The sequence below is a fragment of the Rhinolophus hipposideros genome (assembly GCF_964194185.1).
Source record: "Rhinolophus hipposideros genome assembly, chromosome: 1".
Classification (NCBI taxonomy): Eukaryota; Metazoa; Chordata; class Mammalia; order Chiroptera; family Rhinolophidae; genus Rhinolophus; species Rhinolophus hipposideros.
In genome coordinates this window covers 76,676,428-76,691,818 of record NC_138047.1, presented here as the reverse complement: position 1 = coordinate 76,691,818, position 15,391 = coordinate 76,676,428, and the positions used below count along the sequence as shown (strand labels likewise).

At 38.1% G+C, this 15,391-nt stretch overlaps 1 protein-coding gene across 3 annotated transcripts in view; it reads left to right on the top strand.

Annotated features, from left to right (window-relative positions):
* Window positions 1–7,587: 7,587 nt before the first annotated feature.
* Window positions 7,588–15,391, top strand: part of SLC9B1 (solute carrier family 9 member B1) — a 62,158-nt gene continuing 54,354 nt past the window's right edge. The window contains exon 1 of one of the 3 annotated variants that reach the window (XM_081057177.1): window positions 7,588–7,752. The gene's annotated coding sequence lies outside the window, so the exon portion shown is untranslated. The remainder of the gene's footprint in view (window positions 7,753–15,391) is intronic. The other 2 variants (XM_081057178.1, XM_081057176.1) reach the window with 2 other exon arrangements.

Sequence of the window (15,391 nt, the reverse complement as noted above, 5' to 3'; positions counted from 1 at the left end):
TTAAAATTTCACCATCTTCCAGTAAGTATCACTGCATGTCATACCTGATCTACCTTGTTTTTTCTTAATACACTTTCATCACGTATCTTAATTTGTATAGGGACATATACACTTTAATGTACTATCACAATTTAAAATTAACATACTAAAGATCCAGTTCAGAATCCTGTTCTGCTAGCCAACAGCTTGCTGTGATTTATTGTCATAGGGTCATTACTCATGATCACCTAGCCTCTCATGCCTTAAGTTGGTTTTGGCTTCTCTTTTCTATTTTGTTTTTAAAAAACCATAATGCAATTCCTCATCAGTTTCTACCCTCACTTTGCCTGTTTATCTGCCTTTTCTCCATTTCTGTCCCTCTTATTGTAACAGATTGATCCACCAAAATTTCAAAGTATCTTCATTGGTTCTTCTTGTGCCTATCTAGATGACAAAAGACCTCAGTGTGTCTCCAAGCGAGCTACACAGGCACTCATTTCAGGGGCCCATCTGAGTTTGCCTCCCCTAAGGAGTGCCCTGTCCAGCCGTTTCTTATTTGTTTCTTGTGACCCACAGCTTCAGGCTCTCCCTGTTCTCAAGGTGAGAAATAGCTCAATTTCAAATTTTTGTCAACCTCATGAATATCACATTAATTAGGGTAAGGTAAGCTGCTACTATAATAAACAAAAAATACAGCACTTAAGAAAATAGAAATTTACTTCCCCCTCATAAAACTGGCCAACTGGTTGATGCTGACAGGGCTAGTCTGCTCATGAGGTAACTCAGAGGCCCATGTCTTTTGTCTGGCGGTTCTGCCGCGCCCTAGCTTAGGACACGGCATGTCTCGTTTCTAGCACTCAGGAAGAAGGAAGAAAGGAAGTCCAAGGCAGGCAATATATTTTTAAGGAAGTGATATGGAAGTGGACACATGTCTCCCTCACATTCTGTTGGTGATGACCACGCCAGCTATGATGAGGCTGAGAAGCACATTCCCCTGGGGAAGGAAAGATCAGATTTGGGAGCCAGCGGTACTGTTATGTTGGGAGTTACCATCACTTAGGAGCATATTCATGTATTTTAACAAGGGCTTTCCAAAGATAGTACCTTTAACCAAAAGAGTGACTTCCGTGGCAGGAACTTCCTCCATTGTGACATGCCAGCAGAGAAGATACTAGAAGAAAGACTTATCTGCATAGGTAACACTTTTTCCCACTGATTCAACAGATTGTCTCTGCTTTTGTATATCACCCATAAGTTCTTCTTTACTCTAGGTCAACTCCTGCCTAGTTGCTAGAATAATCATGTTCAAATACAGTTCACAGCTTTTGTCATGTTGTTTATATACCCGAATCATTTATTACTTGTTATATCCCCTCTGAACTTTTTAACCTAGGATTCAAAGTTCTATCTAATCTTAAGTAGATATTAAATATGTATTAAATGAATGGATTTTTTCCCAATTTTTTTGTTGTTTTACTGGTTCATTTATTTTATTCTTTATATTCCACATATAAGTGAGATCACATGGTATTTTTCTTTCTCTGTCTGACTTATTTCGCTTAGCATAATACCCTCTAGTTCCATCCATGTTGTTGTGAATGGTAAGATTTCATTTTTTTAAGTGGCCGAGTAATATTATATTTATGTACCACTTCTTCTCTTGCCAATTATCTATTGATGGGCACTTAGGTTGCTTCCATACCTTGGTTATTATAAATAATGCTGCAATGAACATCAGGGTGCATGTATCTTTTCAAATTAATGTTTTGGATTTCTTCTGATAAACACCAAGAAGTGGAATTGCTGGTCAAAAGGTAGTTCTATTTTTAATTTTTTAATTTTTTAATTTTTAAGTTTTTGAGGAACCTCCATACTGTTTTTCATAGTGGCTGCAATTTGCAATCCCACCAACACTGCACCCAGGTTCCCATTTCTCCACAAACTTGCCAACACTTGTTGTTTGTTAATTTATGGATGTTGGCCAGTCTGACCGGTGTGAGGTTATATGTCACTGTGGTTTTTATTGGCATTTTCCTGATGATTAGTGACATTGAGCATCTTTTCATATGTCTGTTGGCCATCCGTATCTCCTCTTTTGAGAAACGTCTATGCAGGTTCTCTGCCTCTGCCTATTTGTTAGATTTAGAACTTCTGTGGCGAAACTATCCCTCCCAATTTTGATCTGGAGGTTTGGGGCTGGACCGTTTCACATCTCCGCCCCTCCTACCAGATGGTTCTCCAGGTTGACTGTTCTATAATTTAGTTGTAATTTTTTTTCAGTTGAAATAGATATTAAATATATATTAAATGAATGGATTATGAATATTTTAATCCACCAAACTGATCTGCATAAAGCCTATCCACTTCTCTCTTGTCACTAGACTATCATTCCAGCCCCTTCAACCATGACTTTCACTTCTATTCAAAACTAGCTTAATTTTTTTTTTACCATTTAGACAGTTTAGTATATACCAAATTTTATGTTACAGTAACACCATTTGATTATTTTTCAGTGAACTCTCAGTTGTTGAGGATGCCAAAGCAGTTGCTCAGAGGTTGTAGCACAGGCTGGTGCTTACTTAGCATGTTCAGCATAAAAACCGTGTTATAGCAGACTAAGGTCTGAACTGTTATGTGACAGGTAATTTTCTACACTGGAAGAGGATCCCCTCATTGATTCAGTCAATAAACATTTATGAAATGCCTACTGTATTCCATGCCTTATGCAAAATGCTGAGGATTCAAAGATGACCAAGACAAGGCTCCCACCCCTAATTAGCTGATTTAATAGGAGACAAACATGTAAACAAACTTCAAGATTAGTTAGAACTTTGAATCCTAGGTTAAAGAGTTTAGAGGGGATATAACAAGTAATAAATGATTCGGTATATAAACATGACAAAAGCTGTGAACTGTATTTGAACTCTGATTTTTTAATTTTGCTCTTCTGATTGCCTGTTTTCTGCCATCTTGTCTTCCAAATCATTGATTTGATCCTTTGCTTCATCTAGTCTGTGAATTGAGGACAGCTGCAACCAGTACCGGGTCTCGGGTAGCTCCACAAAAAGCCAGGTCACCCTGAGGCCTGCTGCCACCTGCCAGCTCACATTAGTTTCAGCTGCAGATAAAGCCTTGCGAGATACAGAGATGGGTGAGGCAGGGTCTCAGTGAGTCAGTGGAGCAGCAGAGCTCACCAGACCAATCAGATTCAGATTTAGCCGCATCATAGGGGGCGGGCTTAACACAGGGAAGATGGCACCCGCCTGCCAGCTGCATGGGAGGAGGACCTCACATGGAAAATAGCGACTATCTTCCAACCCTTGCCCGAAGCCACATACCTTAGTCTGCTCCCATATGCCTACAATGTTCCCTGAATCACTCTCCCTCCGTTTGCTCCAGGGTGAGTACCTGTGATCAAGTGGGTCTGTGCGTGGTTCAAGAGGTTGTCTGGGTTTCCCAAGGCTGCCTGTCCCAGCCGGATTGTCAGATCCCCATCATTTTTCACAGCCAGGTGTTGTGGGGGCTATATTTCCCGACACCAGTACTCTGGGCTGGAGAGCCTGGAGTGGAAATGGGGTCCATTTCTCCTCCAGGTGGAACTTCTGTGGCGAAAATATCCCTCCCAATTTTGATCTGAAGGTTTGGGGCTGGACCATTTCACATCTCCAATCCTCCTACCAGATGGTTCTCCAGGTTGACTGTTCTATAATTTAGTTGTAATTTTTTATCAGTTTGTTGACATGTTGTCTCCTATTAAATCAGCTAATTAGGGGTGGGAGCCTTGTCTTGGTCATCTTTGAATCCTCAGCAATTTGCATAAGGCATGGAACACAGTAGGCATTTCATAAATGTTTATTGACTGAATCAATGAGGGGATCCTCTTCCAGTGTGGAAAATCACCTGTCACATAACAGTTCAGACCTTAGTCTTCTGTAACACAGTACTGTAGACTGAGTGACTTAAACAATAGACATGTATTTTCTCACAGTTCTGGAGGCTGGAAGTCCAACATGAGGGTAGGTGTCAGTATGATTGAGCTCTCTTCCTAGCTTGTGGATGGCCTCCTTCTCTTTGTGTCCTCACATGGTGGGGGAAGAGACATGGATGGGGGAAAGCATGCAAGCTCTCTGGTGTCTCTTCTTATAAGGGTACTAATCCCTTCATGATGGCTCTACCCTTATGACCTCATCTAAACCTAATCACCTCCCATAGACCCCATCTCCACATACCATCACATTGGGGATTAGGGCTTCAACATATCGATTGTCTGGGGGTAATAGTTTTCTTTCACTTTACTTTTTAAAATTCTGTTGATTTATCACCTGATTAAAGCATGGGATATTTTAACAGTATTATACATGGTATTTTTACATAGAAAATTTTACATAGCATTTCATATTATGTAATTCTGTTTATTCTGTCAAAAGTGTACACATCCATTGGGCAAGGAATGCTTTTTTTAAATTGCCAATATTAAATGCACTTAATCATCATGTATAAATTAAACAAAAGCAGTTATTAATTTTTAGGCATTTTAATTAGGTAAAACATATGTCTAAGGATGGGGGGCAGAGTATGGAACACAGCTCATTCCAGGGCAGGTTTGTCATATTTCCAAAGATGGTGTTAAACAAACACTGTAAATTCTTGTTCTTCAATGCCCTTTTTTTCCTAGGGTCAGTGCCCTCCATCTCCCCTCTGAGAAGTATTTTTTTACATAGATTGATTAGGTTGCAGCTCTTTAAGTTATTTTCACATTCCAGTGTTTTTCTCTTTGGTAACCTTGATTGTCCTTAATATTTCCTGAGCCATACATTTGCAAATAATCTCATCCAGTGCATTCTTTAAAAATAATATTGATTATTTTTTTATGATTACAAAATAATGTATTTTAATTGCAGAAAATTTAGAACACAGAAAAGTATAAGGAAGAAAACTGAAACTACTAGTACTTAATGGAAGCACCCATTTTAGTTTGATTCTTTTACATTTTACTACTGCAATTCTGAGGGATGTCGTATTTTCAGAATGATGTATCATCCACTGAATTAGTTGGGTGAAAGGTAACATAAATACATTTGACTTCTGTGATGATGTATAGACTGATAAATGTTTGTGGTATAATAATAAATGCTAAGTCTTCCAAAAATTATTTGTTCACCTGGTAATATTCAAATATTCATTTTGAATGAATAAAACAGAAATAACCCTGCCTTCATGCAGGTTATGTTTTAAATCCATCCATTCACTCATTCAGAATACACTTATGTCTACTATGTGCCGTGCATTATGCTACCGTGTTTCCCCAAAAGTAAGACCTAGCCGGGCCATCAGCTCTAATGCATCTTTTGGAGCAAAAATTAATATGAGACCCAGTATCATATTATATTATATTATATTATATTATATTATATTATATTATATTATATTATATTATTATACCCAGTGTTATATTAAAATAATACCGGGTCTTATATAGATTTTTGCTCCAAAAGATTCATTAGAGCTGATGGGCTGGCTAGGTCTTATTTTCGGGAAAACACGGTAGCTAGTGGAGAATACAGTGATAAACAAGGTATTTAAGGGCTCTGTTTTCAATGGAACTTAAATTCTAGTGGGTAGCTGACACTGGTGAATAGAAATGTGTATAAGACAGAATATTTGTCTTCAAGAACCTTACAAGGAAGTAAGATATGTACAAATAGCTGTAATCCAAATGAATGATTCAAAAGTGTTCTCAGGTAGGAGCATTTCTTAGAGGAGGTGAGACTTGAATTGGACCTTCAAAAGTGGATGTGATTTGGATTGATAAAGTGAATTAATGAGAAATAAGTCTGGAAGAGAAAATTGGCACTTATACACCAAATAGATCGTTGGCTAAATTTCTCTTTATTGAATGAATTCAGAAGTGCAGAACCATTTATGTAGAAGACATTTTAAAAATTGTTTTCCTGATATCAAATGCTGTCATGAATTAGGTTCTCCTTGTTCCTCAAAAGTTTTTGGCTTTCAGTGGCATGGTTGCAAATATAACTCATACAATTATTTTTAAGTTACCATTACTATTATTTTTTTACAAGAAAAGTCATCAGATGTTGCTTTAGATGTTTTTTAAACCATCATTAAATTTTCATCATATTGTCTTTAAATAAATGAAGGACATTATTTTTCTTAATTTTTCAGAGTATTATATTTGTGTATGAATAATTATATAGTTCTGTGTAATGGGTGGGAATGTTTATGCCATTTTGGGAGCAAGTAATCTCACACATTTCAGTTGAGTAATTCAAATTGAATATGGCCTGAGCCCTCTGACTTGGTGAAAATTACATAACTCCATTTGTTGATGTGCCCTCCATCTTCCTCAGATGGTCCCTAAAGAACTTAACCTCCAGCAGGTCATTGCATGTGGGGCACAAAGCAGTGCCCTGGAGGCGGTCACACTCCTCGCAAAGTTCCTCTTTTCCAACTCTATCTTTTATCCACCTTCACAGCCTCCTTGGGGATCTACCTGCTCTTTTCTTCCCCACAATGAGAAAAAAGGATTTCCTTAAGCCTACAATCACAGGCTACTCCTAAAACAAGGTCGTAAATAAGTTTCAATCTTTGCTGAGATGTGTACACCATGCTGATGGTGGGAGGGGCTTGCAATAAGAAAATGTTTTATTCTGTCACCCAAGAAAGAGTTGCAATTTGAATAAGATCTGAAATGATAAGTAAGAAAGGGCGAAAGAGAACATTCCCAATAGAATAACTTTAGAAAAAAACATGGAGGCAAAAGGGAATACAGTGTATGCAAGAGTAAAAGTTGTTAGGAGTATCAGGAGAAAAATTAGGTGGAAAAGGGCAGTTTATCTTTCTAAGAAGTTTTGACTTTTCTCCAATAAGTTATTTTAGTCTGTATTTTAGGAAGCTTGGGGATTCCATTAGAGGAACCTTATGGACCATCTTTGGGACTGAAAACCCAAAGCTTGAAGGGCCCCCCTTCAGTCAGAGCAACTATGCTTTCATTTGTTTCATCTAAAGGTTCCTACATAAGATTTCATGTGGAAAAAAACAAAGGTTTATACTGATAACAGGATTTTGAGTATTTACTTCGTACCAAGCCCTGTTCCAATCACTTGCCATGTATCAATTCATTTATTCTCACCACAGATAAGAAAATCCAAACTCAAGGAGATTATGTATTTGCCTCTGGTGCCACAGTTATAAAGTAGCAGTGCTGAACTTTAAGCCGAGACAGTCTTGATCCCAGAGATTATGCTCTTTTATGATTATACTGTATTTAAGCTGACTTAAGAGGAAACATGATCTGACTTTTGACAAGTTGGTTTTGGCACATGCAGCCCCTGGCACTGCTTTTTGGCCAAAGGGCTCTGTGATGTCAACACTGTGCCTGAACTTTTACAACCCAATAGGTTAATATTCAGAAAAGACATTGAATAGGGTTGAATAGACGGAAAATATACCAGGCGGTCCAGGGGAACCCTAAAAGCCTTGTGTCCCCAGGCAGTTGCAGCCACAACGTCACTCAAACGTGCCTTCGCCACTAGCCCCGCCCCACAGCCCTCAGCCCCTCCCAAGCCCCGCCCCGCCGTCAGCAGCCCCGCCCAGGCCCCGCCCCACCACCTAGCGGCCACCATCCTGGCCTGGGCAGCTCTCGCGGAGGTCGTGTCCTGGCGGTTTTTGCCTCAGAGGGTGCGTGGTCTACGCGGCAGTTGCTGAGCAGCAGGGCGGCTCCCGGAGCAGCGGGTGATGCTAAAGGAATTGTAGGTACGGTCCATTTTTCTCAACTCTCCCTTTCCAAAAAGCCCTTGGACACTAGCCCCTCCTCTCCCCCGGTCGTTTCTTTTCCAGTAGCCCCCAGGAACGCCTTTCCTCCCTCGTCAGTTCAAGGAAGCAAGACGCTGGGGAAACAGCCACAGACCTTTTTCTCTCCTATCCCTGACTCTTTACTCCCGCATCCCACATCTCTTCATTATTCTCTCCCTTCCTTTTGTTTCTTTCTCATTTTACCGATGCTTGCAAGTAAGAAAGAAGAGATCTGTCAGTCAAGACTGACTGCAAAATTAATTTTGTTAAGAGCAGACTATTGTTCAAATGGTGAATATCTGCAAGTGAACCTTCACATGCCCCAGTGATTGGAGATGTGTTCCAGGAATGGTTGCCGATCCTGGGGAGGCTCCCCTCCTTCCTTGCACATCCCTCATCCCTGCCTATTGCTGTTGGCTTTATCGCAGTGGACGAGCACTGTAGCCCCGTGCTTTTGAACGATTAAGGACAGTTGTTGCACATGTACCGTGTGTTAGGCACATCATTCAGGAGTCCTCATAAGAGCTCTGCAGGCCTATACCAGGCCCCTGACCTCCCTCTAGGTGTGTCCTATCACCTATGAGAGATCAGATGGAGAGTGGTAATTGGCCTGAGTGTCACTAAGGGGGCCAACAACCCACTCTTTGGTAGGGGAAAGTAAAACAGTACAGGGAAAAAGTAAAACAGTGTAAAGTGAGAGACTGGGGGAATGGTTACTTTAGATTGCTTGGTTAGGGAAGGCCTCGCTGAAGAACTGACATTTATGCTGAGACCTCAGTGATATAAAAAAGCCAACCATGGAAATATTTGGAATCAGAGCATTGTGGAGAAAGAGAACTCCAATTGCAGAAGCCCTAAGGTAGGAAAGAATGTGGCTTTTTCAAGGAATATCATAAAGAGTGCTGTAGCTGGACCTTAGAGAAAGTGGTACAAGATGAGCTTGGAGAGAAGTCAAGGCCAAATCTTGTAGGGCTTTGATTAGGCCATGGGGATCTACTCATTTAGTAAGTTTGGAATTTATTTTAAATGGATAAGAAACTAATACGGAGTTTTTTTTAAGGGAGTAATAGAATCTGATTTACATTGTAAAAAGGTTTGGTCCACCTGTTAAGTGGTGAATGGATTGTAAGAATTGGTGAGCAAGATTAGTAGCAGAAGACAAATGCAGTAATCCAGGAAGGCATGACCGTAGTTTGGGATAAAATGGTATGTATATAGAAGTGAAGGGAAGTTAGATATACTGGAAGGCAGAGCCTACAGATTTGATGTTTTGAATATAGGGGTGAAAAAAAAGAAAGAAGAGCTTGAATAAGTGGTTGTGCTATTTACCAAATGGAAAAGACTAGGGAAGAAAATGTTTGGGGGTGGGGGGAGATATTTATCTTATTCACCTTAAGTTTGATATACTTATTGGAAATCTAAAGTTCTGAGTTCTATGTAAGGGACCAAAGGTACGAAGTTGAGAGTCGTTAGCATGTAGAAAAACTAGGGAAAGTGTGTTCACAAACAGCATTCCAATGATTAGACGTAAAGCAGAGGAAAAGCAGTACACAAAGGAAATGAAGAAGCAGTAGCCGGTGAAGTAGGAAGTAAACCCAGAGTGTGGTGACTTAAAAACTAAGATAACAAAGCATAGCCAATGGTATTGAAACATGCTCAGAGCAATATAAAGAGATCTGACTATGGTATTTGGCAACAGACAGTAGTCAGGTGCCTTGACAAGCACGATGAAAAGCAAATGTGATGGGAAGAAATGGTTGTTGCAGTATAGACATCTTAAGATATTTTACTATGAAGAAGAGTGGAAATGGCGGTAATAGAGAAATATATGGGGTCAAAGCAAGATTCTTAAAGGTGGGGATACTTATGTTTATTTTTAGGCTAATGAAATGGTCCAGTTCAGAGGGGAAAAATTATAGTGTAAGAGAGAATGTGTATATTTTAGAAGTGAGAAATATTTTGAGGAAACGAGGGGTGGAATCCAGGGAATAGGTAGAAATGCTATCTTAGGAACATGAACATAAAATTTATAGTAATGGGAAGAAAGGCAGTGGGTAAAGGTAGAGATGCAGATACATGGCTATATCAAATATTTGATGAATGCCTGGATTCAGTAATGGGAAGGTAAGAGTTTCTGCCTGATATTGGTTCTTTTTTTTTTTTTCAATGAAGTATAAAGTCTCAGGCAAGATCAGTAAGAGGAGAGGAGTGATGTTTGGATAAGGGGCAAAGACAAGGTAGAAAATAGTCATCTTGAAGGATAAACATCAGTCATACCTGTCTTAAACTGTTCGGGCTGCTATAACAGAATTAGACTGGTGGCTTATAAACAGAAATTTCTTTCTCATATTTCTAGAAGCTGGAAAGTCCAAGATCAAGGTACTGATAAATTTGGTGTCTGGTGAAGGCCTGATTCCTGTTTGTAGTTGGCTAAAAGGGGCAAGGGAGCTCGCAGGGTCCCTTTTATAAGAGCACTAAATCCTCATGACCTAATCACATACCAAAGCCCTACCTCCTAATACCATCACATTGGTGATTAGGATTTCAACATGTGGATTTAAGGTGATACAAAGAGTCTACAGCAATATTAGAGAAGCATAGTAGCATAGCTGGGCAGGATTGAGTGGCCATTTGAGATTGTGGTCTTGTGAGTGGGTGGCTGAGATAGGGTGGAAGAAAAGATCATATGAGCCAAGGAGACCAAGGAACTGAAAGACCAGAATGTTGGATGGGGAGACTATCTGGGGATTAGTGGTTAAATTAGTACGTAGTTAAACAATTCCTTGAACTCAGATAGTCTGACTTTCCAACTCAGTGGGTTACCATTTTACTGAGAAATGGTTCAGAGTGTTACTCTTTTGTGCCACCAGCTTTCCAGATAACATTAAAAAATGATGGCTTGATTTTTTTTGTTTTTTTGGTCCACATGTCCAAATTCTAGACTTTCATGAGCTCTACTTGTTTCTCTTGTTCCCTATAGTATTTACTTGTTAAATTTTTTTTTTTTGGCTTGTCTTTCTTTGTATCTTTTAAACCACTTTTATCAATATATATTTACTGAAGTACAAAGCCTACCTCTTAAATGGTAAAAGAAAGATGAAAGATGAAATTTGGAAATCTTGTTGCCTATAAAGCTGGGATGACCAGTAACAGGGAAACCTGTATCATTCTAATAACAATAATAATAGACAGCATGTGGATAGCCCTTGACATTTTGTGCTATGCTTTTATTTTCTCTTACCTCATTTGATTTTGTAACTGCCTTTTTCAGATGAGGAAACAGAGACGTTAAGGGTCTTGAACAAGGACACATACCTAGTATGTGGCAGAATTATTAACCACAGTATTCTAGCAGTGTCCCATATTTTCTCTGTAGAAGTTTGCCTCTACTCTTTCTACACTTCATTATATCCAAAGTGATAGCAAAGGAAAACTCTGCTAGGTAGAAAGTAATAGCTGGCTGGAGGCCTCTAATAGTGCAAAAACTTTTTGTATGTGTTTAAAATCCAGCAGTTAATGTGATTAAATATTTATCTACCATCTACTGTGTTAGGTCATTCGAAGAACCTAGAAATGATTGTGAAATCAGCACTGATTTCATCTGGTAGGGAAATAGATGGAAATGCGAGTCACTAGGAAGCACTTCTTGGACCCTCTCCCACATACCATATGCGCTTCCACAATGTTTTGTATCAACAAAATTCTACGTACAGAAGAGAATATAGTGCCAGTTATGTACTCGACTCTCAAATTTGTCAAATAAAGGATGATACTTAAGCAGTTATAATATTGGGGTGCATGCTGTGATAGGGGGTGGACACTATGATAAGAATGCATAAATACTGAAGGGAGCTTCTGCAAGAATGACTTCTAAACTGATAATAGAGTTAACTGGGCAAAAGGCAGGGATGTAGGGTTGGAAGGCAGCATACAGAATGTGTAAAGTCTCGGAGATGTGAGGCATTGCAAGTTTGAAGAACTAAATTTTACTTGTGGCTGAAGTTTAGAATGCCAAGTGAAGAATGTGGAGATAGGCAGAAACAATGTTAGTCTTTATTACAAAGCTGAGTTTAGGGAGTTTGGATGTTTTTCTTCAGTGGAAAGCCATTAAGGAATATTGAGCAGGAAGTTGCCATAATCACCCTACATTTTAGAAGTTTACTGTGCATTATGGAAATTACAGTGGGGAGGGCCAAGACCGAAGGTGGGGAGAACAATTGGAAGGACATTACAGTGTTTGGTGTGGTGGGGAGTGGGGGGGTAGGTAGTGCTTATAGCCTGGGCTGGAGTGGTGGCAATTCATATGGTGAAAAGTAGACAACAGTTTTAAATATTTATAAGCTTGTATTAACATGATTTAGTAACTCACTGGATGACAGCAGGGAAGAAGGCAGGAGAAAGAATGACTCCTGGCTTCTGTAAAAATTTGAGCAAATAGATAGTGGTTTCATTCTGTGAGATAGGATTCTCTGAAGAAGGAGTAAATTACGTGGGGAAAGGTCTTGAATTCAGTTGTGCGTGTACTGAGGTTAAGATGCTTACAAAGAAAAATCAGATAGAGATATCCAATATGTAGTTGAATATGCTAGTTAGAATCTCAGTAGAGATTCTCTAGGCCAGACTAATCAGCATGTTGGTCATAATTGGAGCCACAGGAGTAAAACAGATTTCTTAAGTAAAGTACATGGAGTGAAAAGAGAAGAGGGCATAGGGCAGAATCCTTAGGAACCCCAACATTTCAGGGATGGATAGAGGAAAAGAGGCCTGTAAAGAAGACCAAGAAAGGACAACCAGATAGATAGAAGGAAGATAGAGCAAGTGACAAAATGATGTATAATTCAATAGGGGAAGATGACTTCCTCTTTTGTGGTGTACCTTGCAGGAAGCTTTGCTTGGAATGATGTTTAAGCAATAGATACCATTTACAAAGAAGAGATGTAGTGGTAAGGTATTCTAAGCAACAAAAACAAATAATGGGAGAACAATTAACAGTTTAATTTGACTGAAATGTAGAGTCAAGAGAACTAGAGAGAAAACTGACAAGATAGTTTTATGCCATGTTGTGGAAAACCTTGGATTCTGGGTAGGTTGGTAACTTGATTCCATAGGTGAGAAAAACCATTGTGTTTGGTGCTAAGGAGAAGACAAGAATATAAAACATACTCTGAACCCTGGAATACCTTATTGGGGAATACTATATTGTGGAAACAAGATCTAGTTACCTGAAAAGAATAAAAATATAAGATAATACGTTGTGACTAATGAGAACAAACACTAAATACTGCAGAAATTTTAGCAGTAGCAAAACCAATTTTAATTGTAGTAGTAGTTTAGCCCAGATTTTTATTGCCCTGATTAAATAATAATGACAGCTAGTTATTATCTTTTTTAAAAACTGATCTAATTTGAACGCTCTTTATAAATAATATTCTCTTTGTGGATATAACTCTCAAATTTATTTGTTCAAGAACACTTATACTGTAGTTGTTTTTACTTGATGATCTTTGATGTAAACTCAAAAAGAAAAAGTATCTGAAAGGCAGCCGTAGCTCCAAAGATTCTAAAACAATAAATACTCATGAACATAGATATTGATGCATTTGCTTTACCTAACATTCATTTAATATATGTTACATGTCTAGTATGTGTCAGTGGTGTATGATGGCTAAAGGCATGTGGTATATATTGAAACACGCCTGAAGTCAAAGTCCAGTTCTGCCACTTTCAACGGAAGGAAAAAAGTTTGTCTCACTTAGAATAGTTTATTCTTAACTCTATATGCATTATGACTTTTTGAAAATAGCAGTTATTATATATCCAATTGTTAAGGCTACTGTCAAATTTAATTGCTATTTCTAAAAATCTATAGTTAGATGGCAAGGGCATATGAAGAATGATTTTGAAGTATTTAGCTAAGCCACAAAGTAAATCATCCACAGTTAGAAGACTAAGAATTGGTCATAAATTTTTGCTGAATAATGATGTGGTGTAGTCACTAGATGTCACCATTGCACAACATTGCTCCAAAGGGATAACTCCCCCCCCCCCCCTCAATACAGTATACAGTTCAAGAACACATGGCAGGGAAAAACAAAAAGTGTTCCTATTAAGTGATATACATGTATACATACATGATATTTAATAAGATATGAAGTCCCCAACAGCATGTTTTGGTATTCTTTCACCCCGTTTCTTAGTAGGTCCCTAAGAGAATGGAAGCATAGACAAGACTGATAAAGGCCTTAGATCATCTGACATCCTACCTCCCAACCCCATTTTATAGGTTTGTAATCGAGGTACCGGGAGGTAAAGTGGCAAGAAGTTTACTCGATATTATATAGCAAATTAAAAGCAAACAGCTTAGTTTGCCCAACTCTTTTTATAATACCACACTGTCCATTATTAATATGTACAAAGAGACATTCTAATAAAACCAATTGAAAATAGAACCTCTAAACCCAACTAAAGTTTTCACGACTTTCAAAGCAAAGCTTAGCAATATAATAATCCTGGTGTATATTTCTAATAAAAATTACCATAGCTTTTGCTGTGAATTATACAACCATCTCACTTCACTCTCATAGTAGTAAGATATGTATGTATGTATGTATGTATGTATGTTTGTATTTATACTCTGCCTCATTCCAAAAAAGATTTTAAGAGCTTATTGAAATAATTATAACATAAAAATTAAAAACTGAGGTGATCATAAATGTCGACTACTGCTATGAAGCTTTCTTTTTGTTAGTATACAAAAGCACGCCACAATTTCCAGTAAACTTAGATTTAGTTGGCTATTCTCAAATTTGATTCTGCTTTCTCTAGCTATGAACATGAAGCAGGAAAAGTAAATGGTACTATGTCCATTAAAAGATGATGAGATACTGTCATTTACCCGAGAGCATACAACTAGTATATTTCTAATTTCAAAGACCTCATTCTTTCCATTATGCCAACTATCCGAACAATCTAATAGAGGACTCCTAACAGATACAGTCACTGTAACCCTTAAATTCTTGGATTACCACAATTACATCTAAATTATACAAGTAGGCTTTTGTTATATCAAGTTTATTTCAAATAATTGCACAGAAATGTTAAGAAGATGTTTTTCTATCAAGAACTTGACCCCTTAAAATGAGTTATTAAGAAAAAGATAAAAATTATGAGTTCAATTTATCTTCATTTTAAATTTAAAAATTTACATTATATTAAGGAAATAGGCATTTAAAAATTAGTCAGATAAGAGAGAGAGAGGTGTCCAGGGGAATAGAGAAGTCCAAAGGAAAATAGAGATAAGGAGATATCTAGAGAGAAGAAGAAAGCAAATAGGCACAGTGTTAAAAAAGAGGGGAATGGGTAATAGGAAGAGAACTAAGGCCCATATATTCTACCTAGCCTGTTTCTGATCCCTACATTACTCAAGTATCTGTTTTTTCTTTTTCAACTTCATTAAAATTGTGCCAAAAATCTATTTTAGCCAGAGTCCTAGTTCTTCAAAATGTCTACTCTTTAAATTTTTGTTCTATAGGAGCAGAACCTTTTTCTAAGTTGTCCTGTTGATTTCTTATATGTCTTTGCAGCCTAATTATTAAGGATC